General features: G+C 47.8%; 1 protein-coding gene across 1 annotated transcript in view; it reads right to left on the reverse strand.

Moving 5' to 3' along the window:
- CNTFR (ciliary neurotrophic factor receptor) overlaps nucleotides 1-21298 on the reverse strand; it is a 452132-nt gene that overhangs the window by 343679 nt on the left and 87155 nt on the right. Inside the window, exon 2 of the mRNA XM_082242163.1 lies at nucleotides 3575-3684. The gene's annotated coding sequence lies outside the window, so the exon portion shown is untranslated. The remainder of the gene's footprint in view (nucleotides 1-3574; nucleotides 3685-21298) is intronic.

A 21298-nucleotide genomic window follows, 5' to 3' on the forward strand; every position in this document is an offset into this window, starting at 1 on the left:
GACCCCCAAGCTGAGAGTCTCCCTCCCCACAGAGGTGTGTTTGGCACCTTCATTGCACAGTTTCCAGAGGATGCTGAAGACAGATTTCTTTGTCCCAGCCTTGGACACTTGAGGTGCGTGTTTTAAGGACATGGCTCATTTTTTATGGTTGTAAGTTGTTTTAAAGTGCTTTTAATCTTTGCGTATTTTATTGATTTCATGAACTCTATATATATATATATATATACACCGTTTGATTGTTTAAAAAAACTTAAAGTGGCTGTGTTTCATTGTTTCTTTGTATGTTGTAACTTGCCCTGGGATGTTAGAATGAAGGGCAGATAATTAAGGAACAAGAACAATTTAACAACAGCAACAACATCTTGGCAGGTGTATTACGCAAGAGGGGGAAATCAGGATCGAATGTGTGGGGTGACCTTCATTAATACAACAAAATGCACAAAATAAAAATGGGAAAAGCAGAGATTGGGAATTTAGAGGGTACCTTCAGAAACAATGCAAAGTTAAGACTGGGGAGATTAGATGACCTGCTTGTGTTCAGATGTGCGTTTTTGCAACCATCCCATCCTACAGCCTGAGGACCATCTATGACTTGCTGGATAGATCCATCTTTTCAAGCCAGGAGGGATGCCCTTCCTGTAACCCCACCTGGGTCTGGGCTGAGGACCACAACTGCTCTCTTCCGTCCCTCTCTCAGTATTTCCCAGTTATTGACTATATAATCTCAGGGGTGATGCACTTGGATTTAATAAAATCTCTCCAGGGATTCTAAAGGGACTTACAGAACAACGATGCCCTTTTGGGTGAAAAAGGAAATGTCAATCATTTGCCTGAAAAAGAGGCAGAATCACTCAAAATCAATCATGAGCAAAAACCTATTACAGATTAGAGCATCTCAAAAACAAAAACAAAATTCAAATCCATCGGTTTGAATCCCACAACAATGAAATTTCCATTTCCCCCCTTTGGTGGCAAAGAAGCAGTTCCTTGCCTTGCATTATGCAGGCTTCAGATAGATTCTCAAACAGCATCCAAGCATAAGCAAGAAACAATCAGATAAAATTCAGATGAACCTTCCTAGAATCACTTCAAAGTCCCCATGGGATCCTCGGCTGACTCATTACTTTCGCATCTCAGGCCCTCCAAAGCGATGACATCAGACCGAGCTCAGATCACCCCCAGGCCTGGCGTAACGACATCAGCGCCATCCCAATGACACAGCTACTGCCTGTATCATTCATGACATCACCCTGGAACACGAGATGCAGGAAGGAGCTCTCAGAGGAGCAAAGGAGAGATCAAAAGACACAAACACTCCTCTGAAGTCACTGCAACAAAGGACAGCACGAGTCACTCGCTTCCAATGCTAAGTCTGAAATGTGGGCTTCTGGGAGCTGGTCAGGTTGCAAAAACTATTAGAAATGTGCAGCCCTCCATGAGCAGAATAGTAAAAATAAACATAAAAATCCACTGAGTCATTAAAAGTCTTTGCAACTATACTGGATATTATATATATATATTACCCCATTCTCCTTTCTTAAGGAGTCCAGGATGGCAAAACAGGCCCGGATTTAGGTTTGATGAGGCCCTAAGCTACTGAAGGTAATGGGGCCCTTTCTATGTCCCGCTGTCTTTTGTCAACAGCAAATTGTCGCTGTTTTTTTGTGTGTTGAATATATGCTATATGGTAATTTATGGACCTAATAGATATCTATATCTAAAGCCATTTGCACATAAGAAAATATGTATTTTATCAAAGTAATTGTTGAACTGAAATACAACTAAGAAGAAGTATCCAGGTTTTGTTCCTTTAATTTTTTGGGGGGCCCCCAAGAGAGTGGGACCCTGAGCTATGTTTAGCTTATATGTAAATCCAGCACTGATGGAGAACAACAATAACAACATCACAAAAATGATTCCAGTACAGATGCGGATTGGGAAAGATCTGCACTTTGAAGGATCATTGGAAGAGGAAGGTCTTGAGCAGAAAAGCAGCAGAGACAGCCACTGTCTAATATTCAGGGGAGGGTATTCCAAAGGGCAGGGGCCACAACACTAAAAGCCCAATTCCTACATTGTGGGGAATGGACCTGCTGATAAGATTGCCCTGCAGGAGGAGCTCAACAGTGATCTGTCGGGTGCAGAAGAGGGGAAATGGTCTTCCAGGTATCCTGATCCTAAGCCATTTAGGGCTGTGGCTCCCAATTTTGGGGGAGTTACTGCCAAATTAGTTCCATAAGCTCATCCCCACTGCCCTTTCCTTACCCGGCTCTACAAAAAGCATTGTTCAGAACAGAGCTTTTCACGACCCACTAAGGATGATAATAACGCAATAAAATTCAAGGCGCTAACAATTAATTGCATGTTTATTCAAAATCCAAATAAAACTGCTGAGTTTAATTAATGGAACAAAGCTGATGTCCTGGATCCAGGGATACCAGCTTTCCAGAATCTGATTGTCATTTATACCTCTAGCCCCCCCTGGCTGTTCAAAGCCCCCCCAGATCATCCCACCCCAGAGGGCGGTGCTGCCCACCTGTATAAGGTTTTATCCATCAAAAGGAGCACCTTCAACTTAGCCGGGTAGCGACTGCTTGTCTTCCAGCCACTGCAACTCTACTAAACATGGGAGAACGTGCTGGCGCCAGGCCTGTTGGCAGACCCACTCTGCTGCATTACAAAGATGTTTGCAAATGTGACACGAAGGCTGGCAACATGAACCCAGCCATGTGGGAATCCATTGCAGACGACTCACAGTACCTGGAAGACAGGCAGTGGAGTCTTGCATCCACAGCAGTGACCAGAGGAGGAATGCCCTCTGGGAGAAGCAAAGAGAGAAGAAACATGCTTTTGCATCTGCAGCAACACAGCTGGATGCCTTCACCTGTCCCAGCAGCAACAAAACAGGTCTGCCTCTCTCATACTGGTCTCTTACAGCAGGCACTGCAACGCTCCAACAGTCTGATCTCGCCATTGTCTACCAAGACGGGCAGATGCCAGCCGGCCAACTATCGTGCCCCATTGAGCAGCTTCCAAACCAACTTGAAGGGCAGCCCCACAAAGAGCACATTGCAGGAATCCAGCCCAGAGCTTACCGGCATATGGACAACAGCAGCCAGACTATCTTGGACAAGAGACAGATGTAGCAGCTTTACCAGCGAGAGCTGGAAAAAGGAACTCCTTGCCACTAGGGTCACCTGCAGCTGTAGTGGCACAAAGATGGAGCCAGGAGCACCCTGGACTGCACTTTCTGGGAGAGTCCAACTCCATCCAAAGCAGGCAATTGATCAGTTCCCTGGACCTGGGAACCAGCTGTCTCAATCTTGCCAGGATTCGGAGCTTGCTGGGCCCACCAGAAGGCAGAAGAAACACAGGGTGCGTTTGGCATCATCAAGGGAAGACTCTGTGCCAAGAACATGCCAATGGACAGAGCAAGCGGCGAAGCTGCAATAATTCTCATACATCACCAAACTACTTGAGGGCCGCCCAGATGTAGCCTGCAGGTGCTTCTTGAGCAGTAACCTCCGTGAACACGGAATAAGCGTGCATCGGTCTCTAGTCAAGAGGCCCTTACCTCTCAGGTGTTGCAGGCAGCAAGGTGTGGTCCAAATTGCTCATCCAACTCCTCTCAGCTTCTCCACGCTTTCCCTGTTCTGGGGTCTCGCCTTTGATATCCAGGGCTTCCTACAAAGATAAAAGCAGGTGTCGAGTCAGGTGAAATCATAGGAAATCTTTGCACCCCCTTTCTGCTATTAGTGTTGCTAAGTTCCGCCCCTGAGCTGCTCTCCGCCACATGCAAAACGCTTTGCAAAAAGGAGACGTTTGCCACCTTTTTTCCTTGCCTCGCTCAGCGTCCAGAAAAGCCAAAAACATCCAGCCTTTCTGGATGCTGAGCAAATATGAGTGATTTCTCTACATGGCAGGCATCTGTACATGAGGCTTTGAAGTTCCTCTCGGTTGGGAGTGCGACAGAGCAGTTAAGAGTGTGGGACTAGGACCTGGGAGATCTAGGTTCGAATTCGCCACTTGGCCATGAAGCTCGCTGGGTGTGGCCTTCAGCCAGCCACTGCCTCTCAACTTAACCTCTCAGGGTTTTTGCGGGGATTGAAAGAGGAGGGGGAGAACCACGTACGCCACCTTGAGCTGCTTGGAGAAAAAGGTGGTATACAATTGCAATATATAAATACATGCAAGCCTGTGTGTGGTTCACTTATTTCACTACAACCCCGTGAGGTAAGCCAGGCTGCAGGATGTTTGCTACCTTAGCAAGCGTTAGGGCTAATCCAGGATTCAGACATGAGTCTTCCACACCCAAGTAAGAAAATGGCCATGTCAGGGATAAGAGAAAAGTCTCAAAGGTGAACAAAAACCAAGTTATTCAGCTGAGAACATTTTGGTTAATGTTGAAAAATGAAAATCCACTTCACTTTCCAGACTCCACTTCCCTGCAAGTATTCCAAGCACCATCGCCAAGGATATCTTAACCCCCTTTACGACCTTCCTGCGAGGAAGGCTGCCATTCTTCTAAGGATTAAGCCTGCCAATTGCTCTTCAGAGGGAACCCATTAATACTATCTCATTGCTACGTTTTGGCGCTGGCAGGCTTTTGGTCTCTGCAGAAGACGCCCGTGCTGCAAGTCTGCTCAACGTGGTTGGCATTGCTGTTGAAAAACAGGTTCCTAAGGCAGCTCCAGGGGATTTCTTACACACACAGGACTGGGAAGCCGCCGTGCCGCGTCCAATGGCCCAGACAGAGAACTTTGTCACAAAGTACTTGGCAACACGTGGGAGTCCTTGCATTGACTTCCAGCGGGTTGCTGGATCTGATCTTTCGAAGGCCCATTAAACAGGAGTAAATAAGGGAAACTCCCGCGTGGGCCTGATTGAGAAACTCATTTGCAAAGCTCTGGGAAATAATTGCGAAGTTTTCCTGGAGCTTGAAGGAGGGAGCGGTCCGTTTGTCACTGCGGCAGCCCATGCCGGGCGCCCATTCATCACGCTTGTCAGGTGTCAGCCACTGAAAAATTCAGCGGTGCCTTCCCCCCTCCCACCAGGCAGCCCATCATTCACAAGGCAGGCAGCGAGGATGCCTGGAGACCACCAGAGCAATGACTGACAAATGTGACAGAAAGCGCACACCTACACGCAAAGCACCATTTGCACCCAAGTGCTTGCAGGCCTCGCTACATAATAATCAAAGAAGAGACTACTGCATCCGGCCATGACCCTTGTAGTCTAGCATCCTGTTCTCACAGCAGCCAACCCAATGCCCATTATGGGAAACCCACAAGCAGGACAGCACACAGGATTATTATTATTATTAATACTCCACCCATCTGGCTGGGTTTCCCCAGCCACTCTGGGCGGCTGCCAACAGAATATTTAAAACACGATAAAACATTAAACATTCAAAACTTCCCTAAACAGGGCTGCCTTCAGGTGTCTTCTAAAAGTCTGGTAGTTGTTTATCTCTTTGACATCTGGTGGGAGGGCATTCCACAGGGTGGGTGCCGCCACCGAGAAGGCCCTCTGCCTGGTTCCCTGTAACTTGGCATCTCGCAGTGAGGGAACTGCCAAAAGGCCCTCGGCGCTGGACCTCAGTGTCTGGGCTGAACAATGGGGGTGGAGACACTCCTTCAGGTACACTGGGTTGAGGCCATTTAAGGCTTTAAAGGTCAGCACCAACACTCTGAATTGTGCTTGGAAATGTACCGGGAACCAAGGTTGGACTTTCAGGACCGGTGTTAGATGGTCTCAGTGGCCACTTCCAGTCACCAGACTAGCTGCCACAGGTTGCGTTTTTTCAGGTTGCGGACCGCTGAAACCCGGAAGTACCAGAGCGGGTTACTTCTGGGTTTCGGCAGTCGTGCATGTGCAGAAGTGCTAAATCGTGCTTTGCGCATGCGAAGGAGCGCAGAATCACAACCCACGCATGCGCAGACACGGGTTGCGAACGTGCATTCCGCACGGATCACGTTCGCAACCTGAGACGGGCAGGCAGACATCCTCTTTAAGTTTCCCATAACAGGGCAAACAGCCTCTGGGGGAAGGGATCAACTTATTTGCTTATTTCAGGAAGTGACGCTGACCCCCCCCCCCCCCCGGTTGGGCCGTTCATTCACCCCAGGTCACCTGGTGCAAGAGAGCATCTCTGTGACCCGACCAAGGACTGAGGGCACAGAGGGCAACGCTTGGTGGGTTCTCTTCTTCTCCTGAGCCCCCTCCCCTGCAAGCCCCCATCCCAATCTCCCCCCCCCCCCGCCGCCTGTCTAGACAAGCTTTTACTGGCTTAGGATAATCAAGCATTTATTCCAACAGCATATTTTTAGGGTGTTTTTTTTATATATAGGCACGTTTTATCTTGTCATTTTTTCCCCTTGTACCTTGATTGCTTTATAATTAATATTTTTATGTTGCAATATCCCTGTGTTTGTAAAAGGCTATTACCTTCTCCGAGGCTCCTTTAGATGCACAGGGTTATAAATCCGGGGGAATAAAAAAGCTAAAAGGTTTTAAAACCGGGAAGACTGACGCAGCCAGACTAACCTATCGGAGGCTGTTTTCCTGGCCCCTTCCCCTCCCACCAGAAATAAACCTCCGATAGAAGCAAGGAGGGAAGCAACAAGGGCTAAATTGAGACACCAGCCGCCTCCCAGAATGAGACGCAAGAAGGAGCTTTGAGGCCTTGGCAAAACCAGGCACTCAGGGACTGTACCTGTTCCAGGTGTTGAGCAGAGCTAGATTTGGGACAGCACAGGAAGCTCCCCTGCAGACGGCGCAAAGACAAGGGGAGCTTCAATAGACAGGTCTTGGGAGCTTCAATAGACAGGTCTTGCAAGTTGCAACTCAGAAAGCAGTAGTCAGTACCAACTGCACCAAAAGGAACTACAGTGGTACCTCTGGTTGCGAACGGGATCCGTTCTGGAGCTCCGTTCGCAACATGAGCAGAAGAAGAAGAAGAAGAGGAGTTTGGATTTGATATCCCGCTTTATCACTACCCTAAGGAGTCTCAAAGCGGCTAACATTCTCCTTTCCCTTCCTCCCCCACAACAAACACTCTGTGAGGTGAGTGGGGCTGAGAGACTTCAGAGAAGTGTGACTGGCCCAAGGTCACCCAGCAGCTGCAGGTGGAGGAGCGGAGACACGAACCCGGTTCACCAGATTGCAAGACTACCGCTCTTAACCACTACACCACACTGGCTCTCTACACCACACTGTGCGCGGGTCGCGATTTGCTGCTTGTGCGCATGACGTCATTTTGAGCGTCTGCACATGCGCGAGCGGCGAAACCCAGAAGTAACCCTTTCCGGTATTTCCGGGTTGCCACGGGACGCAACCTTAAAAGATTTAACCTGAAGCAAACGTAACAAGAGGTATGACTGTATTATGAAAATAAGAAATACCATATTGGCCAGAATATAAGCCACAGCCGCAAATAAGCCAAACCTTTCAAATTTGGCATCTTGGGAGAGGCTTGGGAGCCATGGACAGGATGGGTGCTGTTGCCCCACGCTCCCGGGCTGCTCTCTGGGGGGTGGGGAAGTCACGCCACTTTGCCAGCAGCCTCCCCCCCCCTTCCTTCCGATGACTTGGGGGAAGCTTGGGAGCAGCAGGCGGGTGGGCTGTGTGCCATTGCCCCGTGGTCCTAGGCTTCCTTGGCAGGGGGGGGGGCGGGGAGCTGTGCCACTTCGCTGGCGGCATAAGGTCGCGAATATAAGCCATACTTTAACGTTTCACAATCAGAATTTTTTTGGGGGGGAACCCACAGCTTATATTCAGGCCAATACGGTAATTAGGGAGGGGGCGCCAAATGTTGTCCTCCTTCCTGTTACCAAAGTGGTTGGGGGGAGATGGAGAGGAGAGGGTTGGTTGGTGCTCATCAATATGTTGCGAGTAGGTAGGCCCTGGGGATGAGCTGTATTCTGCATGGCCCCCAATTTAGTCCAATCAGACCCAGGCTCAGGCAAGCAAGAAATTGGGTTGTGCGCGTGTTCTTTCCCCCAAGCAATGTGAATTAAAGGAAAAGGGAGCAAGGCTATTTGCTGGAAACTGTTTTGGAGAGGCGAGAAGACAGCAGCGGGGGGGGGCAAGGGGAAAGCAAGCACTGAACCCCCCTCTGATGGGTGGGTTGCACAAAACTGTGGAAACTGGCAATCTTCTTGCTCTGGACCGAATGGGCTTTGTCCAATCCATTTGAGGCTCTTCAAAAAAGGGCGATAACCGAAAAAGATGGAGCGACTCCCCTATGGAGAAAGCTTGAGGCATTTGGGAGCTTTGGGTTTAGAGCAGTGTTTCCCAACCTGTGGGTCCCCAGAAGTTGTTGAACTACAACTCCCATCACCCCTAGCTAGCAAGGCCAGAGCTCAGGGATGATGGGAGTTGTAGTCCAACAACATCTGGGGACCCACAGGTTGAGAACCGCTGGTTTAGAGAGAAGGCAAACAAGGGGAGTCGGGTCATAATAGAAGTTTATTAAATGACACTTGGCCTGGAGAAAATGGGTAGAGGAAATTTTTTCTCCCTCTCTCGTAACACTAGAACTCAGAGACATTCCAGGAAGCTGGATGCTGGAAGATTATGGAGAGAGAAAACACCTTTCTTTATGCAACACACAGTTAAACTGTGGAACTCCCTCCCACAAGGGGCAGTAGAGGCCACAAGTCCAGATGGCTTTAAAAAAGGATGAGACAAATTCACGGAGGAAGAGAAAGCTTTGAGGGCTACTAGTCAAAATGGAGAAGTTCAGCTTCCACAGTTGCTGGAAACCACAGGAGGCTCATATAACAAAAAAATAATATTTAGAATATGATGGACTCCATTACGTTTGTTTAAAAAGGGGCTATCTAAGGTATTGAAATGTTGGAGAGGCAATAGGGATAATGCTTCTCTAAACATACATTTTTTCATTGTCCTATATTGAAAAACCTTTGGCAGCAGGTAACTGAAATCATCAGTTTCAGACTGTACGGAAGAACCTTACATTTGTGGAACAGACCCAAGTCCCATCTAGTCTGGATATGTTCCAACAGCTTGAAGGCCAAAAGTCCACCTCTGTTTGCCCCCAGATCTGGTCCTCAAGATGAACAAATTCCTGCACTGCCAGGGGTTGGACTAGATGACCCTTGGCTTCCCTCCCAACTCGAAGTCCTTCCTGAGGATGACATTTCTGCTTATCTACCTTGACTAATAGCCAGCCTGTGAGAAAGAACTAATTAGCAAGAAGGGTTGGACTGGGGAGACGACAGCGAAGAGTGTGCAGAATGGCCGCTTCCCTCCAAAGTAAACCGAATTAGTAAATATAAAGAGTTCCTCCTGGGGGAAAAGCATGCAACTTTGTCAATTAGACAAGTAATTACAAATTAAGGAGTGACGAGTACACGAGGATCGCGGCTTGTTCAGTAGCCAAAAGGCACAAAGGGGCTCTGTCAGAATTAACCCACCTACCCTCCCAACGCTACATACGTCCTAGCGGCAAGAAAATTGCTGTGGAAAACTTGGCACCGCACGAGGAAGCCTGCATATATCTTGCAACTCCCAGATTCTGGCAGGCTGAAGGATTGCAGAGATGCCTGCCAATGCCAGCATCCTGGCTGTTGCAAAGAGGCTGCATTGGGCGACCCAGGCAGCTGCCTCGCCTGACAGCATCTCTGAGCAAGTGCAAGAGCCACTCAGGTCTGAGTCAGAGGGTGACTCGGTGTCACAAGCAAGGTCAAACGCCTCCTCGGCAGATCAGATGGGGGTGACGGCAGGCTACGCCGACAGATGGCCTCACCGCTGCTTTCAGCCCGGGCCTGAGTCACAGGGAGAGCGCAGGATCCAGACGAGTTGGGGGGAGTTTCGGTCTCTGGGAGGGCAGAGTGGCGATGGGTCCCTGGGGCCGCTTCCGAGCGCTGCTCTTCCCAGCCAGGATTTCAGATGGCTGACCTCAGGCCCCTCTGCTGTCCGCAGGGACGCAAGGCAAACAGTCCCTAATAGCACTATTTCGCTTTCCTGTGATGTGGCATCGATAGCGGCTGCAGGGTCCCCAAGTGCCAGATTTGGAGCAGCACCGCTGCAGCTGCAGCCACTCCTGAACGTCAGGGTACAAATGGGCAAGATGTGAAAGCATCACACACGTGCTTGGGTAAAATTCTACTACTGGAAGGAACCCACAGGTCATCTAACCGAACCCCACCATGATGCCAGGGCCATAATTGGTGGGTGCTGTCCAGAATGCATGGGGTTGAGGAGGAGTGTGCCAACGCATCAAAAAAGATCTGGGATGATTCTGGGAAGCTAGCCAGGACGTATTGCAGCGGATGAGCTACAGGCAGTGTGGCATAGTGGTTAGTGTTGGACACCTGGGAGGTAAAGGTAAAGGGACCCCTGAAAATTAAGTCCAGTCACAAATGACTCTGGGGTTGCGGCGCTCATCTTGCTTTACAGGCCGAGGGAGCCAGTGTTTGTCTGCTTCCACAGACAGTTTTTCCGGGTCATGTGGCCAGCATGACTAAGCCGCTTCTGGCGAAACCAGAGCAGCGCATGGAAATGCCGTTTACCTTCCCACCGGAGTGGTACCTATTTATCTACTTGCACTTTGACGTGCTTTTGAACTGCTAGGTTGGCAGGAGCAGGGACTGAGCAATGGGAGCTCACCCCGTCGCGGGGATTCAAACTGCCAACCTTCTGATCGGCAAGCCCTAGGCTCTGTGGTTTAACCCACAGCGCCACCCGCATCCCCTGGGAGAGCAGGGTTCAAATCCCCACTCGTCATGAAGCTCAGGCGTTAGGCCAGTCACTGCCTACCTCGTAGGGATGCTGTGTGGGTTAGATAGGGAAGGGGAGAACTGTGTATGCCACCTTGAGCTCCATGGGCAAAAAGGTGAGGTAGAAATGCCAGATATAAAATAATCACTTATTCATAATCATGGGACAATGTGGCAGTGAGGAGAGGAAGACCTCCCCATCCCCAAACATGAGTGAAGTCTTTGTTCCGATAGTCCGAAACACCCCAGATTAGTGGAAGGAAACCTACATGACACGTCACTTACCAAGAAAAGATACCAATGGTTGCATCTAGCATTAGTCCTTCTCAGAGTAGACCCACTGGAATTAATGGGTGTGCAGTTGTCAGCCAGCTCCTCTGAACAGAACTTGGCTGGATACAGTCCCAGGCCCCTATCTTAACACAGGCAGAATCTTCTGCATGCAGGACGGGTTTGTCATTCATAAATTATTGGATTATTGAGCACAATTTCTCCTTCTATTGAAATGCTCAAAAGAACACCGCATGTAAGAAAATTTATACAAAACAGAAAATGACATAACAATGTAATATGTCTGCAATACTTCACCAAGCAGAATCAGATTAAAGGTAAAGCACAGATTAGGATCCAATCTTTGTCGTCATGAGATAAATATAAGACCAGGCATCTCCGAAACAAGTTTGAAAAATGCACAGTTGTTATTTGTTGGCTCTTAAAAGTGCCGTTTGTGTGTGTGTGTTGATTTGCCATTTCATCCACATGATGGGGGGGGCACTTCCTTTGCCCCAGCCAGACCAACTGCAGGGAGAGAGGAAGGGGTTTGCAGAGACACCCCATGCCCAGCACACCAGCTCCATGGGACAAGGTATGAATGAAATGTGCAAATGCCACTTACACAGCTCAATAGGCAGAGGCAAAAAATGTGTGTTTGACTTCCTGACTTAAAGGGGGAAATCAAGCGTGTGATTTTCACCTATGCACATAGGAAGGATTTGCCTGTCCCATTGCTGATCATTAATCATGGGCCCATCCCATTAGGTAAGCAGAGAGGACTTGGCAATCCAACAAAGCAGTCTTCTCCAATAAAGAAAACAATGCCCGACCTGAAGAATTTGGAGCAAATGATTCAGCAAAGGAAACACAGCCCAGAATAACTAAGGAGATAGTACAAGAATATTTGGCTAGTTTAGATGTATTCAAGTCTCCAGGGCCAGATGAACTGCATCCAAGAGTATTAAAAGAACTGGCAGATGTGATCTCAGAACCACTGGCAGTCATCTTTGAGAATTCCTGGAGAACAGGCGAAGTCCCGGCAGACTGGAGGAGGGCAAATGTTGTCCCTATTTTCAAAAAGGGGAAAAGAGAGGACCCAAATAATTACCGCCCAGTCAGTCTGACATCAATACCAGGGAAGATTCTGGAGCAGATCATTAAGCAAACAGTCTGTGAGCACCTAGAAAGGAATGCTGTGATCACCAATAGTCAGCATGGATTTCTGAAAAATAAGTCATGTCAGACTAACCTGATCTCGTTTTTTGACAGAATTACAAGCCTTGTAGATGAAGGGAACGCAGTGGATGTAGCCTACCTTGATTTCAGCCAGGCATTGGACAAGGTGCCCCATGATATTCTTGTAAAGAAGCTGGTAAAATGCGGTCTTGACTATGCTACCACTCAGTGGATTTGTAACTGGCTGACTGACCGAACCCAAAGGGTGCTCATCAATGGTTCCTCTTCATCCTGGAAAAGAGTGACTAGTGGGGTGCCACAGGGTTCTGTCTTGGGCCCGGTCTTATTCAACATCTTTATCAACGACTTGGATGATGGACTCAAGGGCATCCTGATCAAATTTGCAGATGACACCAAACTGGGAGGGGTGGCTAACACCCCAGAGGACAGGATCACACTTCAAAACGACCTTGACAGATTAGAGAACTGGGCAAAAATAAACAAGATGAATTTTAACAGGGAGAAATGTAAAGTATTGCACTTGGGCAAAAAAAATGAGAGGCACAAATACAAGATGGGTGACACCTGGCTTGAGAGCAGTACATGTGAAAAGGATCTAGGAGTCTTGGTTGACCACAAACTTGACATGAGCCAACAGTGTGACGCGGCAGCTAAAAAAGCCAATGCAATTCTGGGCTGCATCAATAGGAGTATAGCATCTAGATCAAGGGAAGTAATAGTGCCACTGTATTCTGCTCTGGTCAGACCACACCTGGAGTACTGTGTCCAGTTCTGGGCACCACAATTCAAGAAGGACACTGACAAACTGGAACGTGTCCAGAGGAGGGCAACCAAAATGGTCAAAGGCCTGGAAACGATGCCTTATGAGGAACGGCTAAGGGAGCTGGGCATGTTTAGCCTGGAGAAGAGGAGGTTAAGGGGTGATATGATAGCCATGTTCAAATATATAAAAGGATGTCACATAGAGGAGGGAGAAAGGTTGTTTTCTGCTGCTCCGGAGAAGCGGACACGGAGCAATGGATCCAAACTACAAGAAAGAAGATTCCACCTAAACATTAGGAAGAACTTCCTGACAGTAAGAGCTGTTCGACAGTGGAATTTGCTGCCAAGGAGTGTGGTGGAGTCTCCTACTTTGGAGGTCTTTAAGCAGAGGCTTGACAACCATATGTCAGGAGTGCTCTGATGGTGTTTCCTGCTTGGCAGGGGGTTGGACTCGATGGCCCTTGTGGTCTCTTCCAACTCTATGATTCTATGATTCTATGATTCTATGAAAGCAGACTGTTGGAAGATTCAGGACAGACCAAATAAAAATAATAATATTTCAGTCTACGGCAAGAAAGATGCAGTAACGACAACCAACTTGGATGGCTTCACAGAACCACAGGCGTGTAGACTTGGAAGGGACCCTGGGGGGCATGAACACAACCCCCTGCAATGCAGGAATCACAACTAGATCATATATGACAGGCAGCCATCCATCTTCTGCTTAGAAACCTCCAAGGAAGGAGAGTCCAGCACCTCCCAAGGGAGTCCGTTTTACTGTCAAACAACTCTTAATTGGCAGAAAGCTTTCCCCAAAGTTTAGTCAGAATCTCCTTTCTTGCAAACTGAAGCCATTAGTCCAAGTCCTTTGCTCCAGAGCAGGCGAAAAGCTTGCTGTCCCTTCAGCATGATAGCCATTTAGAAAACGCTATCGTATCTCCTCTCAGTCTCCTCTTTTCCAGGCTAAACATACCCAGATCCTTCAACCATTCCTCATGAAGCTTGGTTTCCAGACCCTTGATCATCTTTGTTGCCCTCCTCTGCACACCTCCCAGCTTGTCAACATCCTTCCTAAATTGTGGTGCCCAGAGCTGACAACAGGACTCCAGGTGTGGTCTGGCCTAGGCAGAATAGAGTGGGACGATTACTTCCCTTGATATGGACACTAGACATCTGTTGATGCAGCCTAGAATAGCATTCATATTTTGCCGCTGCATCACACTGTTGACTTAGGTGAAGCTTGTGGTTTATTCAAGACCCCTAGATCCCTTTCACATCCTTTTCAAAAGGGCATTTTGTCTATTGATGGCTACCAGTCACAGAAATTGCCAGGGTGAGTTGCAGTGTGATTCAGAAGACCATTTGCTCAGAATCCCAAGGCAGGAGAGGGCTGAGGTTCTGCATGCTGGCTTCTCCTAGATATCTGGATGGCCGCTGGGGGAACAAAATGCTGGATTAGATAGGTTTGGGGGCTGACCCCATTTCTAATGTTCCTACAAAAAGGCAAAGCAAGACAAGAAACAGTCAGCCCTTCCTGGAAAACAGCTGGCACCTCAATAATCTGGGCAAGGGCAATCCTGCAAAAGTGCATCCATCACGAATGGCAACCATTGACAGCCTTGCCCTTCGTGAAGTTGTTTGATCCTTTTAAAGCCAACCAGTTTGCCAGCATGGCTATATATTGTGGTAGCAACTTCCACAGGTCAACTACACATCAGGTGAGGACCCCAACTTTCTTCCCCCCAAGGGGCAGTGCAAAGGAGGCCCACAGATTGACAGCCATCTAAGCACTGGCCAGACCGACTCCTGTTTTGCCAGAGCTTTCGAAGTGCCTTTTGCACCATGAACTGGGATACCCCATGTCAGGAATGAGCCAGCTCCAAGCAAAGAATTGCAGCCAACTGCAGAAAGCAGCCAGGAACAGAGAGGCTCAGATATTGGAGAGCAGGCAGCTGCACACTTCGGCTCTTTGACGAACCAGCTGATAAGGCAGTAGCTGAGAGCAGGCAGGAACACAGCCAAAGCTCGCAGGAAGCACAAAGAGGCATGAATAGACTCCGCCTCTCAGCACAGGAAGAGGTTGGAGCTGATCCACTAAGTCCGAAGAGTCGGTGAATGGGAGGGCTTCAAGACAGGAAGCAAAACAAGAGACATAAGAGTCGAAAGTTCAGTATCTTCTGTCGCGGCCAGAAGGAGTCTTCAGAAGGGTCATCTTGACTAATGATGCCGGAGGCTTTGTCAAAGCTGTTCAGAGCTATCTGTTTGTTTTTGCAGTGAATCCTCCTTTTCAATTACCTACGCTTACTGTGTTATCAAGCAGGGAACCTGGACTCCCGACACCCTAACAGGGAGAAATCCAGCGGGCGATGTTTTTCCAGGGCTGCAGAAAAGAAGGAAAGAGAGGAGAGGAGGACAATTCACCTGCTCCACTTGAACTTGCCAAGCAGCTGAGCAAACAAGCGAATGGAGGGCAAGAATCAAACTAATGGCTTCAAGAAAGGAGATTCCTAACTCAACATCAGGAAGAACTTTCTGCCAGCAAGAGCTGTTCCGTCAGTGGGATGGTCTTCCTTGGGAAGCTGCGGGCTCTCCTTCCTTGGAGGTTTTTAATCAGAGTTTGGAGGACCATCTATCACGGATACTTTAGCTGAGATTTCTTGCATTGCGAGGGGTTGGACTAGATGACCCTTGGGTACCTTCCAACTTTATGATTCTATGAATGCTGCTGGAAAGACCCCATTGTCTCATCCGGCTCTTCATGGCCTCTCCTGCCTGCTGATATTTGGCGCCAGACTTTCTGCCCCTGCCTCCACATAAAGCACGCCAAACTAGGCTCCTGCCCTTTTCCCCAGAGTGGCTGGCAGACAGGGTGTACAAGCCCTGCTGAACGCAACAATGGTGCCATTTCGGTGCCCTGTACAGCACCCACCACACAGATGCTAAATCACAGTCAACGCAACAACAGCAGTAGAAGCAGGAAGGCAGCTAGTTTCTCTGAAAAGGAATGGCGTCTGCTCAAGGTCTGAGCCGTCTGCGTCGTTCATCTCCGAGATTCACAGCTTCCTTAATTTCACTTAAGCGGCTGTGCCATATTTCAGAGAGAAGAGCATTGTGGGTAGCCGAGATGGGGAGGCCAAGCGCTCTGCAGTGGCTCAGCCAATGCTCTCAGCAGGAACATCGCGGCAGAAAAACTTCCAGTGGGGGCCTTGAGGGCTGGATGCATCCATTGACCTCCCCCCAACACACTTGTTACACGATTTAGATCTGGGTTTCATTAATATTACTGCATATAATTGCTTCTACTGCACGTGGAATAATAGAATTGCAGAGTTGGAATCTCTTAATAGAATCGGCCGAAGGAGCTGTTTAGCCTGCAAAAGGGGAGACTGGGAAGAGATATGGAAGCCATCTTCAAATATCTGAAAGGCTGTCACATGCAAGATGAAACCAGCTTGTCTTCTCCTGTTCCAGAAGGCAGGACCCAAACAAATGGCTTCAAGTTAAAAGAAAGGAGAGTCTGACTCAACACCAGGAAGAACTTTCTGATGGCAAGAACAGTTATAATAATAATAATTTATACTTTGGGTGGCTTCCAACAAAGTATTAAAATACAGTAGTCTGTTAAACAGGGACACGGGTGGCGCTGTGCGTTAAACCACAGAGCCCAGGACTTGCCGATCAGAAGGTCGACGGTTCGAATCCCTGCGATGGGGTGAGCTCCCGTTGCTCGGTCCCTGCTCCAAACCTAGCAGTTTGGAAGCACGAAATGAAAGTAGATAAACAGGTACCGCTCCAGCGGGAAGGTAAACGGTGTTTCCGTGTGCTGCTCTGGTTCGCCAGAAGCGGCTTAGTCATGCCGGCCACATGACCCGGAAGCTGTACGCCGGCTCCCTCGGCCAATAAAGAGAGATGAGCGCTGCAACTCCAGAGTCGTCTGCAACTGGACCTAATGGTCAGGGGTCCCTTTACGTTTACCTTAGTCTGTTAAACATTGAAAGCTTCCCTAAACAGGGCTACCTTTAGATGTCTTCTAAAAGTCTGGTAGTTGTTGTTCTCTTTGACTTCTGATGGGAGGGCGTTCCACAGGGCGGGTGCCACTACCGAGAAGGCCCTCTGCCTGGTTCCCTGTAACTTGGCTTCTTGCAGTGAGGGAACCGCCAGAAGGCCCTCGGCGCTGGACCTCAGTGTCCGGGCAGAACGATGGGGGTGGAGACACTCCTTCACATATACTGGACCGAGGCCGTTTAGGGCTTTAAAGGTCAGCACCAACACTTTGAATTGTGCTCGGAAATGTACAGTTCAACAGTGGAACGGTCCCCCTCGGGAGATGGTGGATTCTCCTTCCCTAGAGGTTTTCAAATGGAGGCTGGATCTGCCAGGGATTATTTGGCTGCCATTCCAGCCTTGAAGGGGGTTGGACTAGATGACCCCTGGGTTCCCTTCCAACTATAATTCTATGAGGCTGCATGTGAACTTCCCAATCCCAATGTTGAGAGATGCCTTTTATCACCCTTCTGGTGGAGAGCGTAGAGGAGGAAGCGATCTGCACCATTCTTATGTGGTATAGATTTCATTCAGCTAAGAAACCCGCAGATTTGGGGAAATCCCCAGTTTTGCCTCTTTCACACCCCTGCTGTCCGCAGCGATCCTTGGAGAGAAATTCTGGTGACAGTTTTGATTTGCCTGCCTCCCTCTGGCTATAAGCTTGTGTCCTTGGATACCCTCTTATAACCGCAAAAGGTTGGTGGCAGCCCCTTAAATTTTCCGGTGGCTCTAAATACCTGCCTTTCCAACTCCTCCCCATTCATCACTGCCAAACTCAGAAGTTGGCCGAGAGTCGGAACAGCGCCGTTTAATACATTGCCAGCCCTTGTAAATCCCTGAGCGCTCCTGGGCAGCAGCTAGGGACATTCAGTCGGGCTGCGCTAGGAGACAGAGAGAGGCCTTTCCAGACATGTAGAAAGAGGGGGGGAGAGGAGGAAAGAGAGAAAGTGGCGAGAGTCAAATTCCCAACAAGACAGTAGCAAATGAGGATTTAGGTTCAGTGACTGCAGCAGCCGAGGGAGCTAATAAACACAGACATGAGAGCTAAATTGTCTTCTGAAAGTCGTATCAGTTGCTCACATTAGAGGCTCCTTCTAGCAATTTCAGAGTATCAATAATAAATGTGGAATAATTACAGCTCGCCTCCTCCTTCTCACACCCCCTCCCGTTGCTCTTTTGCTTTTTTGACAGCGTCTGCTTAAATGGGGGCAGCCAGAGAGCCAAGCGCCTTTTGCCTAGCACTTGAACCACCTGCCCAGAGGCGACCCACGCACCCAAACGCAGCTGATGAACCAGGAAGCTGACTGCAGGCGCCAATTAGGGCTGGAAACGAAATCCCACCGTGCAGATTGCTTCGCAGACCCTAAAAATTGGGAAGCTGTCAAGAGCAGGAGGGAAGGTTTTAAGCACGTTAAGGACACAAAAGCATTAAAAGGAGCTCTGCTGGATCAGGCAAGTAGCCCATATAGTCTAGCATCTTGCTCTCTCAGGGGTCAACCACATGCCCCGTGGGAAACCAGGAAGCAGGATCTGGACCCCAGAGACCTCTCCCTCCCTGTGGTTTCTACCAACTGGGATTCAGAAGTGGGGGCAGGGCAGAGCCACCCTTGGCTAGGAGACACCAATAGCCCTTTTCTCCTCCATGAATTTGTCCAGTTCCTCTTTCAAAGCCATTCAGGTTGGTGGTCATCACTGCCTCCTGCAGCAGGGAGTTCCATAGATTAACCATGTACAGTGGTACCTCAGGATAAGAACTTAATTCGTCCCGGAAACTGTTCTTAACCTGAAGCACCACTTTAGCTAATGGGGCCTCCCGCTGCCACACAACTTCTGTTCTCATCCTGAAGCAAAGTTCTTTTTTAATAATAATAATAATAATAATAATAATAATAATAATAATAATTCATTTTTCATTTTCATTCATTACATATATCTCAAATTCTTGACGTTTACTATATATTCTTCCCTCCCCTCCAAGACTTCCCCCAACTTGCGTTTCTGGGTTTTTTCTATTTTCACCCACTTTGCTATCTCTCACAATTGGAAGAACTAAAGAACAACGGCAAGAGAAGTTGATAAACTATGCAGAACTGGCAAAAATGACAGAAAGACTAAGAGAAAAAGACAACAGAGACTTTGAAAAAGATTGGGAACATTCATATTATATTTGCAGAAACAGAAGCAAAGTTCTTAACCCGAGGTACTATTTCTGGGTTAGCAGAGTCTGTAACCAGAAGCGTCTGTAACCCGAGGTACCACTGTACTATGCATTGTTTTGATTCCATTCAAGTTTTTGTTTTAACAGTAATCTTTCACGTGCTTTTAGTTTGCTACTTTATCTGTGTTCCTTTAAGTTGTGTAAGCAACCTCGAGTCTCAGCCTGGGAGAAAGACGCAATATAAATACATATACAGTGGTACCTTGGAAGTCAAACAGAATCCGTTCCAGAAGTCCATTCGACTTTCAAAACGTTCGGAAACCAAATTGCGGCTTCTGATTGGCTGCAGGAAGCTTCTGCAGCCAATTGGAAGCCCCGTCGGATGTTCAGCTTCCAAAAATAGTTCGCAAAATGCAACACTCACTTCCGGGTTTGAGGCATTCAGGAGCCAAAACATCCGAATACCAGGGCATTCAACAGCCAAGGTACGACTGTATATATGGATATGTCCCACCTGTCAAAGTAATTCCAGCCATCCAAATTTTAGCTTCATCCCCCATGGAAGCAACTTTGATACTTTCTTGCATGTTCCCTTCTTGGGTTTCAGATCCCGAAAAAAAGCATTTTTGCCCTGGACAAGTCACGTTCTTTCGGGCTCCTCAGGATGCAGCGCCCTCATCCATAGGTCCAACTTTTCCAGCTTCTTAAATCCTGCCATTTTGATGCCCATTGTCTTTATAGACAATTCCACTGTCTTCCTGCCACCAGTTGATTCTTTGTTAACATCTATAAGAGCTGAAATAAGCACCACATCGTGGAGAAAGCACAGAAAACTTCACAAATCACACTTGAAAGTGTGCTGCATTTTAATCCTGAATTCCACCCCCACCCCACCCCAAAAACGACAGCCAGGAAAAGTCACCCAGCTGATACAAATTGTATTTTAAAAGCAGAATATGCTTCTGCTCGATTTAAAGCAACCTCAAAGTATTGGTATTCCACAAAAGGCTAAGACCCAGATAGATAATTTCTGCTTCATCAGAAACTCTTGTTTAAAAGGCAATGCACACAAGAAGTCTATATTTGTGTACAAAGTGATGCTCTTCCAAGTGATAAAAGGAAAATTAAAATATCTCACTTTCAACATCCTGAACAAAAGGAGTGTCAATGGATCTGTCAACCACTCGCATTAAAAGCGATGATGGTCGCAGTCCGAACTTGCACATTGTGGAGACATCAAAATGTGTTGAGGTTCAAATGCAGAGGGGAAAAATCAGGTCAAGCAGCCCCCACGTGCTGATATCAGGACCTGAAGGAAGGCAGAGCTTGGAGAGGGTCCATTCAAGGGGAAAATCCTAGAACTGTAGAGTTGGAAGGGACCCAAGGGGTCATCTAGTCCAACCCCCTGCAATGCAGGAATCACAGCGAAGAAGAAAGAGGAATAATCTGAAGGCCTCTACAAAAGGGAACAGGGTGTAGCTTCATTTGCACCCAAAAAGCTCCTCTGCAGGGCCAGGTCAAAAGTCGTAAGGCTTATCCACACACAGCTTTTGAGTTCTGTTTGCAATTATTATTATTACTACTACTACTACTACTACTTTTATTATTACTATTATTGCCCTTGATTGTGACTGTCCACTAATCACAACAATTTTATTTTACTAGCAACACTAAAATACAAACTCCCAGGTCAAAAGTCGTAAGGCTTATCCACACACAGCTTTTGAGTTCTGTTTGCAATTATTATTATTATTATTATTATTATTATTATTATTATTATTACTACTACTACTACTACTACTACTACTACTACTTTTATTATTACTATTATTGCCCCAGAGCTACTACTACTACTACTACTACTACTACTACTACTACTACTATTACTTTTATTATTACTATTATTGCCCCAGAGCTTTCCCCGCAAATCCCTACTCTTCAAAGCTGGAGCACAACAGATTTTCTGTGGATTGCCATTTGCTGCGATTGAGCTTTAAAGAGCAGTTTTTGCAGGGGAATCTCCTGGGCAAGAGAAAGAGTGCTTAGACATGAAACTTTAAAGTGTGAAAAGTTAAAGCGCAACATGGGGTCTACCCACCCCGAAAACCAGCGCTCTCAC

This window comes from Podarcis vaucheri, assembly GCF_965113315.1.
Source record: "Podarcis vaucheri genome assembly, chromosome: 11".
Lineage (NCBI taxonomy): Eukaryota > Metazoa > Chordata > Lepidosauria > Squamata > Lacertidae > Podarcis > Podarcis vaucheri.